Source organism: Saccopteryx bilineata, chromosome 2 (assembly GCF_036850765.1).
Source record: "Saccopteryx bilineata isolate mSacBil1 chromosome 2, mSacBil1_pri_phased_curated, whole genome shotgun sequence".
In the NCBI taxonomy this organism is placed as follows: Eukaryota; Metazoa; Chordata; class Mammalia; order Chiroptera; family Emballonuridae; genus Saccopteryx; species Saccopteryx bilineata.
Window position 1 is genome coordinate 78,714,047 of NC_089491.1, and position 14,631 is coordinate 78,728,677.

At 38.1% G+C, this 14,631-nt stretch overlaps 1 protein-coding gene and 1 pseudogene across 7 annotated transcripts in view; one reads left to right on the plus strand and one right to left on the minus strand.

The window, feature by feature from the left end:
- Nucleotides 1-14,631, plus strand: part of CNTLN (centlein) — a 363,805-nt gene that overhangs the window by 284,116 nt on the left and 65,058 nt on the right. The gene's annotated exons all lie outside the window — the stretch shown is intronic.
- Nucleotides 13,387-13,514, minus strand: LOC136327691 (U2 spliceosomal RNA; annotated as a pseudogene).

Sequence of the window (14,631 nt, forward strand, 5' to 3'; positions counted from 1 at the left end):
CTTCTTTTTCTAGAGTCCTTAGATAATTAATTTTAGATTTTTTTCCCAATACCATATCTACATTTTATGCTACAAATTTCCCTCTGAGCACTGCTTTGCTTTTACTTCATCCCACATATTTTGTTGTTGTGTGTTCATTTTCACTCAGTTTAAAATATTTTTAATTTGTCTACAAATTTCTCCTTTGACCTATGTGTTTCTTTGAAGTATACTGTTTAATCTTTTCATAATTTAGGGTTTTCCAGTTACCTGTTATTGATTTCTAGATTAATTCTACTGTGGTCTGAGAGCAGACATTCCATAATTTCTACTCTTTTAAATTTAACATGAATTTTATGGCCTAGAATGTGGTCTGTCTTGGTAAATCTTTCATGTGAGCTTCATAATATATATAACGTGGGACAAAAAGTAGGTTTACATTTTTCATGTAGAAAAATATATAAGAATTAATAAATAATAATATAAGAATAAACTATTTTGTGTACTCACAACTTAATTGATTTTGATTTGTGTTTACTAGATTCAAGTGTCCCACTGAATACATCCCCCCAACCCCCGTGTTTCCCTCAACATCTCCCTTGCCCTCTCCCCCCAACGTCCTCCCACTTCCCTAGAGGACTTGCTTTTCTGCTCTCTATAACTCTGTGTTATGTATATATAATTTCACCAATCTCTTCCCCTTCTCTGATCCCATCCTCTCATTCCCTTTCCCTCTGTCTGCTTTTCCTCTGGTCCCTTTAATCCCAACTCCACCTCTATTCTGTTCCTCAGTTCACATTGTTCATTGGATTCCTCAAATGAGTGAGGTCATATGGTATTTGTCTTTCTCTGCCTGCCTTATTTCACTTAACATAATAGTTTTCAGGTTCATTCATGTTGTCGCAAAAGGTAAGGTTTCCTTCTTTTTCATGACCCCATTGTGTATATGTATCATAGCTTTATAATCCACTCATCGACTGACAGACACTTGGGCTGTTTCCAGATCTTGGCTATTATAAAAAACGTTGCCATAAACATGGGGGTGTATTTCTTCTTTTTGAATCAGAGATTTGGTATTTTTAGGACATATTCCTAAAAGTGAGATGGCTAGGTTGAAAGGCAGTTCTATTTTTAATTTTTGAGGAGTCTCCATACTGTTTTCCACAGTAGCTGCACCATTCTGCATTCCCTCCAGCCGTGCAGGAAGGTTCCCTTTTCTCCACCAGCACTTATTATGTGTTGTTTTGTTAATGAGCTTCGTTCTGACGGGTGTTAGGTGATATCCTATTGTGGTTTTAATTTGCATTTCTCTAATGATTAGTGATGTTGAGCATTTTTTCATATGCCTATTGGCTATCTGTATGTCATCTTTGGAGAAGTGTCTATTCATTTCTTTTGCCCATTTTTTTGTTGGATTGTTTGTCTTCCTGGTGTTGAGTTTTACAAGTTCTTTATAAATTTTGGTTATTAACCCCTAATCAGACGTATTGTCAAATATGTTCTCCCATTGTGTAGTTTGTCCTTTTATTTTGTTCATATTGTCTTTAGCTGTGCAAAGCTTTTTAGTTTGATATAGTCCCATTTGTTCATCCTGTCCTTTATTTCACTTGCCCATGGAGATAAATCAGCAAATATATTGCTGCAACAGATGTCGGAGAACTTACTGCCTGTGTTTTCTTAAAAGATGCTTATGGTTTCATGACTTCCATTTAAGTCTTTTATCCATTTTAAGTTTACTTTTGTGAATGGTGTAAGTAGGTAGTCTAGTTTCATTTTTTTGCAGGTAGCTGTCCAATTTTTCCAGCACCTTTTGTTAAAGGGACTGTCTTTACTCCACTGTATGCTCTTACCTCCATTGTCAAATATCAATTGTCCCTAAAGGAGTGGGTTTATTTCTGGGTTCTCTGTTCTTTTCCATTGATCTATATGCCTGTTCTTATGCCAGCACCAAACTATTTTGAGTACAATGGTCTTGTAGTATAACTTGATATCAGGAAATGTGATACCACCCACTTTATTTTTTCTTTTCAAAATTGCTGAGGCTATTTGTGTTCTTTTTGGTTCCATATAAATTTTTGATATATGTGTTCTATATCTATGAAGTATGTCATTGGTATTTTAATAGGAATTGCATTAAATTTATAAATTGCTTTGGGTAATATAGACATTTTAATGATGTTTATTCTTCCTATCCATGAACACGGGATATGCCTCCACTTGTTTGTATCTTCCTTGATTTCTTTTATCAATGTTTTATAATTTTCCAAGTACAAGTCTCTAACCTCCTTGGTTAAATATACTCCTGGGTACTATTTTTTGTTGTTGTTGCAAGAGTGAAGGAGATTGTTTTCGTAATTTCTCTTTCAGACAGTTCATTGTTGGTGTATAAAAATGCCTCTGGGCCTGACCTGTGGTGGCGCAGTGGATAAAACGTCGACCTGGAAATGCTGAGGTCGCCGGTTCGAAACCCTGGGCTTGCCTGGTCAAGGCACATATGGGAGTTGATGCTTCCAGCTACTCCCCCCTTCTCTCTCTCTCTGTCTCTCTCTCTCTCCTTCTCTCTGTCCTCTCTAAAAATGAATTAAAAAAAAAAAATTAAAAATGCCTCTGATTTCTGAGTACTAATTTTATATCCTGCCACCTTGCTGAATTCATTTATAAGGTCCAGTAGTTTTTTTACTGTGACTTTAGGGTTTTCTATGTATAGTATCATATCATCAGCAAATAATGATAGTTTTGGCCTGACCTGTGGTGGTGCAATGGATAAAGCATCGACCTGGAAATGCTGAGGTCGCCGGTTCAAAACCCTGGGCTTGCCTGGTCAAGGCACATATGGGAGTTGATGCTTCCAGCTCCTCCCCCCTTCTCTCTCTCTGTCTCTCCTCTCTCTCTCTCTCTCTCTCTCTCTCTCTCTCTCTCTCTCTGTCTCTCCCTCTCCTCTCTAAAATGAATTAAAAAAAAATAATGATAGTTTTACTTCTTCTTTTCCAATTTGGATGCCTTTTTTTTTTTTCTTGTCTGATTGCTGTGGCTAGGACTCCCAGAACTATGTTGAATAAGAGTGGAGAAAGGGGGCACCCCTGCCTTGTTCTTGATCTTAGGGGATTGCTTTTAATTTTTGTCCATTGAGTATGATGTTGGCTGTGGGTTTGTCATAGATGGCCTTTATCATGTTGAAGTATGTTCCTTGTATTCCCACTTTGCTGAGAGTTTTGATCATGAATGGGTGCTGGATTTTATCAAATGCTTTTTCTGCATCTACTAATATTCTCATGTGGTTTTTGCCCTTCGTTTTGTTTATGTGATGAGTCACATTGATTGATTTACAAATATTATACCAGCCTTACCTTCCCAAAATAAATCCCACTTGATCGTGATGTATGATTTTTTTTTTTTTTTATGTATTGCTGGATCCAGTTTGCTAATATTTTGTTGAGAATTTTAGCATCTAAATTCATCAGGGATATTGGCTTATAGTTTTTTTTCTTTGTATTGTCTTTGTCTGGTTTTGGAATCAGAATTATGCTTGCCTCATCAAAGGAGCTTGGAAGTCGCCCCTCCTCTTGAATTTTTTGAAATAGCTTTAGAAGGATAGGAGTTAGTCTCTTTGAATATTTGGTAGAATTCACCTGTGAAGCCATCTGGGCCATGGCTTTTGTTTGTTGGGAGTTTTTTGATAACTGTTTTGATCTCATTTGTTGTAATCAGTCTGTTTAGGTTTTCTGATTCTTCCAGATTGATTTTTTTTTTTTTGTATTTTTTGAAGCTGGAAACGGGGAGGCAGTCAGACAGACTCCCGCATGCGCCCGACCGGGATCCACCCGGCACGCCCACCAGGGGGCGATGCTCTGCCCATCCGAGGCGTTGCTCTGTTGCGACCTGAGCTAGTCTAGCACCTGAGGCAGAGGCCACGGAGCCATCGCCAGCGCCTGGGCCATCTTTGCTCCAATGGAGCCTTGGCTGTGGGAGGGGAAGAGAGAGACAGAGAGGAAGGAGAGGGGGAGGGGTGGAGAAACAGATGGGCGCTTTTCCTGTGTGCCCTGGCCGGGAATCAAACCCGGGACTTCCTCACGCCAGGCCGACGCTCTACCATTGAGCCAACCGGCCAGGGCCCAGATTGATTTTTGAAAGATGATATGTTTCAAGAAATTTGTCCATTTCACCTACGTTGTTTAATTTTTTGTCATACAGTTCTTCATAGTATTTTTTTACAATCCTTTGTATATTTGCTGTGTCAGTTACTTCTTCACTCTCATTTCTAATTTTATTTATTTGAGTCCTCTTTCTTTATTCTTGGTGAGTCTGGTTAAAGGTTAATCAATCTTATTTACCTTTTCAAAGAACCAGCTCTTGGTTTCATTGATCCTCTGTATTGTTTTTTTAGCCGCTGTCATTTTTTTTTTTCCTCTGATCTTTATTGTTTCCTTCCTTCTACTTCTTCTGAGCTTACTTGCTTTTCTTTTTCTAGTTATTTTAGTTGCAGGGTTAAGTTGTTTATTTGAGCTTTTTCTTGCTTCTTAAGGTATGCTTGTAATGCTATGAACTTTCCTCTTAGGACTGCTTTTCCTGTGTCCCATAAATTTTGTGTTGTATGTTTATTTTCATTTGTTTCAAGGAAATTTTTTATTTCTTTCTTGATCTCATTGTTAACCCATTCATTGTTTAATAACATGCTGTTTAGTTTCCTAGTGGTTTTTTTTTCAGTTTTTTTGTTGTAGTTGATTTCTAGTTTCATGCCATTGTGATCAAAAAACATGCTTGATATGATTTCAATCTTCTTAAATTTATTGAGACTTGTTTTGTGTCCTAACATGTGTTATATCCTAGAGAATATACCATGAGCACTTGAAAAGAATGTATATTCTGCTGCTTTAGGGTGAATGGTTCTGAAGATATCTAATAAATCCAGTTGGTTTAGTGTGTTCTATAAGTCTGCTGTTTCTTTATTAATTTTCTTTCTTGAGGATCTCTCCAGTGATGTTAGTGGGGTATTGAAATCCCCTACTGTTGATCTCATCCTTTATGTCCATCAAAATCTCCTTTATATATTTAGGTGCTCCTATATTAGGTACATAGATATTTATAATGGTTATATCTTCCTGTTGGATTGCTTCCTTTATCATTATATAGTGACCTTCTTTATCCCTTACTATATCCTTTGTTTTAAAGTCTATTTTGTAAGATATAAGTATTGCTACCCCAGCTTTCTTTCATTTCCATTTATATGAAATATATTTTTCCATCCCTTTTGGTCTATGTGTATCTTTTGTTTTGAGGTGGGTCTCTTGTAGATAGTATCATATATGTACGGGTCCTGTTTTCTTATCCATGCAGCTACCCTATGTCTTTTGACTGGAGCATTTACTCTATTTACATTTAAGGTTATTATTGATATGTAGTTGTTTATTGCCATTTTATTTTTTAAATCTACATTCCTCTTTTACTAGATTTATTTTCCCTTTGTTCTATTTACAACAGTCCCCTTAACATTTCTTGCAGCATTGGTTTGGTTGTAATGAATTCTGTGAGGGTTTTTTGTCCGTGAAGCTTTTTATTTCTCCTTCAATTTTAAACAATATCCTTGCTGGATAAAGAAGTCTTGGTTGTAGGCTCTTGTTCTGCATTACTTTGAATATTTATTGCCATTCCCTTCTGGCCTCTAGTGTTTCTGTTGAAAAGTTGAATGTCAGCCTTATGGGGGCTCCTTTATAGGTGATTGTTTTTCTCTTACAGCTTTTAGTATTCTTTCTTTTTATCTCTTAGCTTTGGTATTTTAATTATGATGTGTCTTGGTGTAGGTCTCTTTGGGTTCCTCTTTAATGGGATTCTCTGGGCTTCTTGAACTTGTGTGACTTTTTCCTGCATCAATTAGGAAATTTTCAGCTATTATTTCTTCAATCAGGTTCTCTATTCCTTGCTCTTTCTCTTCTTCTTCAGGAAGCCCTATGATGTGGATGTTGTTACTCTTCATGTTGTCACAGAGCTCTCTTAGAGTTCCCTCAGACTTTTTGATCCTCTTTTCTATTTGCTGTTCTGCTTCTGTGCTTTGCTTATCTCGTCCTCTACATCAGTGGTCCCCAACCTTTTTTGGGCCACAGACTGGTTTAATGTCAGAAAATATTTTCATGGACTGGCCTTTAGGGTGGGACGGATAAATGCACAAAATAAAATTATGCGACCGGTGTAAAAACTGTGGTATTTTTAAATATAATTGTCTAACTTACGAGACAAGCATCAAGAGTGAGTCTTAGACAGATGTAACAGAGGGAATCTGGTCATTTTTTAAAAATAAAACATCGTTCAGACTTAAATATAAATAAAACGGAAATAATGTAAGTTATTTATTCTTTCTCTGCAGACTGGTACCAAATGGCCCACGTACTGGTACCGGTCCGCGACCTGAAGGTTGGGGAGCACTGCTCTAAATTGCTGATTCAATCCTTTGCTTCATCCAGCCTGCTTTTAATTTCTTCTAGTGTAGTCTTCATTTCTGATATTGTGTTTGTCTTTTCTGTCTGATTCTTTTTTATGATTTCAATGTCCTTTTTGATGCCTGCTATTTCTCTAAGTGCTCATTTTATCCATTTGTTGTTGCTTTAAGATCTTTGACCATCCTAACAATCATTATTTTAAACTCTGCATCCAGTATCTTGGTTAGTTCCATCTCATTCAGTTCTTTTTCTGGTGATTTCTCATGTTGATTCATTTGAATTGCATTTCTCTGTCTTCACATTTTGTCTCTGTATAGACTGATCCTTTGGATGTGTTGTTTGTGTAGCTAGGTGAGTATAGGTTTGTTGTTATCTGCCTCCAACTTTCAGTTGTGTTGTTTCTAAATCTTCTTGTTTGGCTTTGGCTGTTTGTTTTCTAGTGTGAGCTACTTGTCTGCTGCTACTGCACTTTTTGCTGTTTGTGACAGTATTTTCTATGCCTAAGCTGGGTCAGGTGTGAAGACCCTTTCTTTAAGATACTACTCTAACTAGGGTTGTTAGGCCCTGAGCTGATGCTCTCTGTGTCTTGCTGATGGATGTACCAGTCCTGGACCTCCCTGGCTGGTACCTGATGGAGACCACTGGAGGTTACTGCCTTTGACTGGCCCTTAGCAACCTTCTTGGAGCTACAGGCAATCCAGAATTTGTGGCTGTTCTGTTGGGCCCTGATTGTAAATGGTATCAGGCCAGCTTTTATCTACTCTTTGCCAGTGTGTGTGGCCTCTCTATTCCTGACATATGGCCTTTCTGCCAGCCCCTCGCTGCCACCACCTCCTCAGGTATTCAGGCACTGGCACGGGCTCATGGGCCACAGTTCTGTCTGCTCCATGGGTGTGTGGGCTCCTCTTCTCACTGGGCTTTTCCCCCCATGATCATTCTGGCTGCCTCTCCAGGCTTTGGCCTCTCCAGGCTTTGGCCTCTGCAGTGTGGGACGCCTCACCAGGCACCACCCCCTGCAGGTACACAGGACACCTCACCCTGCTGGGGTCAGCCCCAGGCTGGCACAGGAGACATTTCACCCCACAGGGTTCCACCCCCCACAGGCACGTGGGAGGCCTCTCCAGGCTCTGCCGCCTGCCACTGCGGCATGGCCTGCCTCGCTGGGCTCCGCCTCCATCCATTGCGCAGTCCAAGTGATGTGTTCTCCACTGCAACTTGGCCCTACTGCCCTTTGGAGGGTACTCAGCAGGTTGGGGTGGCTGTTTAGCCCAGACCTCAGCACTCAAAACCTGTGTTTCTGACGTGCCCCCTGCTTCTAAGTGTCTCTCTGCACTGACTAGAGCAGGAGAGCCTCTGGTGGGCAGGGCAATTGCTTTGCTTTCCTGGCATTGGTTCTTCCAGGAAAATGGCATCTTTAGGTTTGGGGAGTGATCCAGTACAGGGGTCAGGGTGCCTGTCTCCTACAGTCTCTCCCTGTGCCCCCAAGACTACACTGTCTTCTCACAAGTCCAGTCCTTTCAGTGCTTCCTGCTCCCGGAACCCTGGGTAATTGACTGTGAATGAGGTTTTCTGCATAGCTTTTTAAGCCGGAGTTGGGTCTGAGAGTCCTCTCACAAAGAGTAACCTGGCTCTTCTTTCAGTTAAATACTGTCCGTATGCCTCCTCTAGTCTCCGGGACTCCAGGCTGGTGTTCTGGTCCTGTAGTTGAGGACCCACAACTCTCTGGGCAACCCACGCCACTGCGGGCCACTTCTCACTTCTGGGAGCAGGGCAGCCCTTTCCATGTCTCTGCCCCTCCTACCAGCTAAGTATATATAGTTCCTTCGGTGATGATTGGTTATAGATTCTTCTTAGTTTAGTCCAAAGTTGGTCTTTCAAGATGATTGTTCCTAAGTGAAGTTGTAATTCACTTTGGTTCTGGGAATTGGCAGTTGTAACATACGCCTACTCCATCGCCATTTTCCTCCCCCCAACTCACAACTTTAAACTGATTTTTACCCCACCCTGTATTTTCTGTTGTTAGATGAAGTAGTCTATAGATGTTAGTTATATATAGTTGATTTTGAACTCCAGTTGAAGTCATATCTATCTTTCATGTTTTTCTGTTTTCTGGATCTGTCCCTTTCTGGTAGAAGAGTAATGAAATCTCCAACTATGATAATGGAATTATTTGAAATTCACTTAATTTGCAATTCTGTTACTATTTGGCTCCCATAGTTCAACGCTTTGTTGTTAGGCATATAAACATTAAGGATCATTATATCTTCTTGGAGAATTGAGTCTACCATTATGTAATGCTTTTCCTTATACTTCATAAATTTTCTTGCTTTGAAAGTCTTTTCTGTAATTAATATAGCTACTCTTATTTTCTTTTGATTAGTGTTAGCATAGTATATTTTTCTTCATCCATTTACTTTTAATCCATATGTGTATTTACATTTAAAGTGATTTTCTTCAAGACAACATATATCTGGGTCTTATTTTTTGATCCACTGATAACACTGGGGAACAAAATTTTTGTTGCATCCACAAAAAAATTTGTTCTTACCTAATTCGAGTGTGCTGATCTCAAATCTGACATTAGTTTTTTCTGTAAGCTACAGTATTTTTGCAATTCAAGATTTTAGGTTTTCTGCTTATTGTAAAATTTTCAACATTTAGTTTAACATAATGAAGTAGAATGTCTTCTTGGGCATCATCTTTGTGAAAATATAATTTATATAATGCAATAAATACACTAATACACTAAAATATGGGTGGAGCGCTGAGCACATTCCTAGCCACTGTGGCTGATGCAATGGTGTGAGAATTCTCCAGCTCCCAGAACCCTCCTGGGCATACCCAGGAAGGGAGTTCGCTTGCTTTTTTTTTTTTTGTATTTTTCCAAAGCTGGAAACCAGGAGGCAGTCAGACAGACTCCCGCATGTGCCCGACCGGGATCCACCCAGCATGCCCACCACAGGGCGATACTCTGCCCATCTTGGGGCATTGCTCTGCCGCAATCAGAACCATTCTAGCACCTGAGGCAGAGGCCACAGAGCCATCCTCAGCGCCCGGGCAAACTTTGCTCCAGTGGAGCCTTGGATGCAGGAGGGGAAGAGAGAGACAGAGAGGAAGGAGAGGAGGAGGGGTGGAGAAGCAGATGGGCGCCTCTCCTGTGTGCCCTGGCTGGGAATCAAACCCAGGATTCCTGCACGCCAGGCCGACACTCTACCATTGAGCCAACCGGCCAGGGCGTGGAGCTCTCTTGCTTTAAGGAAGTGCCTTAGCGTCAGCCACACAGCTCCCTGATCTTTTCATCCATTGGCTATGAAGGACACGCTGTAACATCCTATTGGCTGAACTCATGTATATAAACTAGCTTACTTCCTGAATAAAGTGCATCTGCATCACTGAACCTGGTCCCTGGATTCAGATATTTGCATCTCCATCATCCTCACCCCCGGCAGGACTTGTCCACACTAAAAGATATGATTGCATCAGAATTTGTCTACAATTCTGAAACATAACATATTAAAACACTTATTTTAATCGTAAAATTGCGGAAAACTTATTTAAATTCTATTCAGGCAAAAATTTGTAGCTCTTGCGTTTGTGTACTTATTGAGGACAATCTCGTTTGCTCCAGCAGTAGTCTGTTCATCACTAACAGCTCCAAGATTTTCGAGAAACTTATCAAGGTGACTGTTCAGGAAGTGAATCTTAACGCTCATGTTACATCCAATGTCACAGAAAGCCAACAGCATCCTTTGAACCAGAAGTTCATAGTTTTCTGCTTTTTTGTTTTCAATGAAGTTCTTTGTAACTGCCACAAAAAAACTGTCATGCTGCTTTCTCCTCCTTATTCATCTTCCTGGCAAATTCTTCGTCACATATGAGGGTTTGAATTTGAGGTCCATCGAATACACTTGCTTTTATCTTCTCGAAAGACAAGGTAGGAAAAGCAGAAACAATCTGTTGAAAGCATTCACTTTCTCTATTCAAAGCCTGAACAAACTGCTTCATTAAGCCAACTTTGATGTGAAGTGGGGGAAAAATGATCCAGTCTCGATTAACTACACATTCATTCACATTTTGCATCCCTACTTCCAGAGCTTCATGTTTTGGCCACTCCTTCTGTGTCCAGTGTTTCTCCCAAGCTCGGGTGTCCCACAAACACAGAAAGCAAGGATACTTCATGAAACCTCTCTGTTGTCCTAGCAGGAAATTTACCATTTTAAGAACCACACAAATGATCCAGTTATGTTCCTCATACTTCAGAAAGTCGAGTACAATTTTTATGTCATTATAATCTTCTCGCAGATGAGTTGAATAACCAATTGGAACCACTGCATAAACATTACTGTTGTGTAGGAGAATACATATTAGACTCTGTTTAGAGCTGTCAAGAAATAGCCGCCATTCTGTTAGACTGTAAGTGGTAACACCTGCCTGGCTGAGAAGACTACTGATATCATGACAGTAAACAAAGTGTTTGTCTTCGGAAAAAAACTCCACAAAAATTTGTTCATGCTTCCTGAAACAGGATACTTTAGCTGACCAGTGAAGTACATTCTTTTCTTGAAGCCTGGAGGCTAGTAATTCAGCTGCTTTCTTTGATAGGCACAAATCTCTTACTAAGTCATTCAATTTGGGTCGGCTAAACTGCTGAGGGGTTAATGACTGCTTGGCATCAGAAGAAGACCCTTCAGATTCTACAACCATTTCCTCATGCATCTTATCAAAATACACTTGATCATCATGTTCACTTTCTTCATCCTTAGAAGAAATAAAACCATTGAAAACTGGAACTGGGAGTATCTCAGAGTGTGGGATAGGTCGTATTGCTGAAGGAATATTAGGATATGTGATCATATGCCATTTTTTCTTGCCAATGCCCTCTGTATGGATCAGACAGAAATAACAGTCACTGCTGTGGTCCTTAGGTTCACGCCAAACGATGGGAATACCAAAAGGCATTCCTTTGTGTTTTCCTTTTGTCTAGTCATGAAGCATTTTCTCACAATTATGACACACAATATGAGGAGCCCAATTCTTGTCTTGATCGCCAAGGGGAACTTGAAAATAGGCAATATATGCACATGTCACAAATGATGAAATACTGTGCTTTTGATGTTGAAGTGTGTAACAGCAACATATATAACAGAAGGTGTCAGGATTATTCTTATATTTACGCCTACTCGAAGAAGCCATGATTCAATCTTAAAATAAGAGGATGTTTTTATCAGATAATATTTTTTTACATTTAAAAACAACTACAATTATGTAAAAGTGATGTTTGTAAAAATTAATTGCCTTGTGTTTATGTTCAAGAGTTGTTGCCCTTTAACTCCAATTTAAAAACCAGTGCATGCCATTAACTGTAACAAAAAGAAATTAAAATTGCATAAAAACTAGAGCATGTAACAAAAAACGGGTTTCAGATTTGGAATCAGTGATGCAGAACTATATAGAAACAGTTCTAAAACCTCATGCAACAGAAAATGAAAAAAAAAGTTCCCCAGTGTAATCTGTCTTTTTTGGGTACATTTAGAGCATTTAGAACACTGATGTTCAAACTGATTATTGGAAAGGTCAGATTAACATCTACAATGTTTTATTTCTGGAGCTAGAACTGTGATCATTAATAGAGTATATCTCTGCCTTCATAAATTAATATTGTATTTTAGGAGAGACTAATAGTAAACTTACAAACAAATCAATTATATGATTTCAAGTAGTGAAAATTATTTTTAAGAAAATTATGGGACACTGGTATAGGATTTATTAGGTAGCTGGGTTCTCCTTTAGTTTAGGGCCTGACTCAACTTTGAATGAGACATTTAATAGTAGTGTAGCTTGATGCCATTCAAATTATGACAGTTAGGTCAACTTTATAAATATACTATTATTCCATAATTTAAAATTAGTTTCTGAGGAATCTTATATCTGACTTCAGTAGTTAGCACTGTCATTTTTTTAATTACAATTTGGTTTTTATACCTGTATATATATAGTATACATTATTCACTTTATATATTCTTTTGAGTGAAGTTTGTCTGTCTAGAAAAAATAAATTTAACTCATTATCCAAGGTTTGTCATCACTGAGCATATTAAAGAAACAAAAAATCACCAAAGTTTTAATCAAGTATTTTCAAAGTGTTTGAAATAATAGTAGCCCTTACAAATATCTTAAGAAAATGATGAACACCCAGTAGAAAAATCTATAAAGACATTGAGTGGAAATTTTTTTTCTATTGAAAGCAGGAGAGAGACAGACAGGCAAGGACAGACAGACAGGAACAGAGAGGCAGGAAGGGAGATTAGAAGCATAAACTCGTAGTTGCTGTACTTTAGTTGTTCATTGGTTGATTTTTCATATGTGCCTTGACTGGGGGCTCCAGCTGATCCAGTGACCTTGGGCTCAAGCTAGTGGCCTTTGCGTTCAAACCGGCGACCATGGGGTCATGTCTATAATCCTATGCTCAAGCCAGTGACCCTGTACTGAAGTTGTTGAGCCTGCACTCAAGTCAGATGAGGCTGCACTCAAGCCAGATGAGCCCGTACTCAAGCCAGTGACCTTGAGGTTTCAAACCTGGGTCCTCCATGTCCCATTCTGACGCTCTGTCTACTGCACCACCATCTGGTCAGGCATGAGTGGACAGTTTTTAAGTGGGTAATTAGACATGGCCTGTTTTCATAAAACCAGTAAAATGTAACTCAGTGATTACACTTGAATAATCGAAAAATCAGGATTAGCAAGGAAAAATTGTTAAGGTGGAAGAGTAAAACTTAATAGTGCCCAAACATTGGTGAGTTTGTTGAAACAAGTACTCACATATTTGGTTGGACAGTGTTTGATACAACTTTTAATGACATGATTTAGGAATATTGATTATAATTTTAACTACCTATATATACACTTTGACATAGAAGTTTAAAGTTAGATTATATTATTATGTAAATAAAAAATAGAATTGATTCACATGGATGCATAAAGGTCATTCACAGTGTTTTATTTAATAATTTTGAAGCAAATAGCAAATATTCTGCAGTATTTAGTTTATTAAACTGATAAGAACAGATACTACCCTTGATCTTAGCTAAAAGGCCGAGAAGCGATGCAGTATTTAGTTTATTATAATTTTAATATGATTATGATATAACCATATTACATATATATAGTATATATAGTATATATATAAATTTCTGGAATACATGGAAATATGTCTATAACGAATTCTATAATACTGGCTACACTTAATTTTTTGTGTGAAAAATATTTATATTGCATAGTTATAAATATATATTTACCAGTTTATATTTTTGGAAGATATTTACTAGAGTAAACAACTAAATCCTGATTAAAAATTACATTTTGATACATTTCTGAATTCTTAGAAAAGAGAGAATATCCCAAGAATGCAAAACTCACATTTCACCCAACAAAGAAGAAAATATAAGCTAAGAATAACAATCAGTAAGCAAGCTGATGGTGAAAGACGTCCAGGGAGTAGATGCTGTTGCAGCACTGCAGTCTGTGATCTGGATCACATGCTTTATATCAGCAGTTCTGGGGAGGGGAGAGAGTCAGCATGAATCTAGGACAGCTCAGCGCCTGGCAGATAGCCTGTATATCTGTTTACTCAGGAGGAAAGTGTTTTCAATTTAAGACTACTAAATTCCCACGCAGATATTAGGTTATGTTAAAAATCACCACATACTTACAGAAGCAAGCTATTCTGTGTGTGAGTTAACGGAAACAACAGATTGAAAGAATTATAATGCCTAAGAACATCAGATACTGAAGCTATGAGATAGTGCATAGTAAATAGAAGTACATGAAAATGTTAAAAGAAATAAATTATATAATCACAAAAAGTGAACAGACAACAAGAGATTATCAGGAATGATGATATTCAGAATTGAAGAAAAAGTTTTGAAAGGAAAAATTTATTACACTAGTAAATAGCCAACTAGACATGGCTATGGAGAGAATTAGTGAACTAAAAATCTGAATTATTACGAAGTCAGCACAGAGAGATGAGATAACAAATATGAAATATTAAATAAATGAAAAAGAGAAAAAATGTAAATTCTAAACCTGTAGTGAAAAGAAATAGAATTTTTTTAAATGTACATAAAACCTAAACCAATAGAAAGTCTGTAAGTAATCAATATTTTTTCTCACCTAAGGTGTTCATAATATTTCTTCTACATCTTACTTTGTTTTTTGAGAT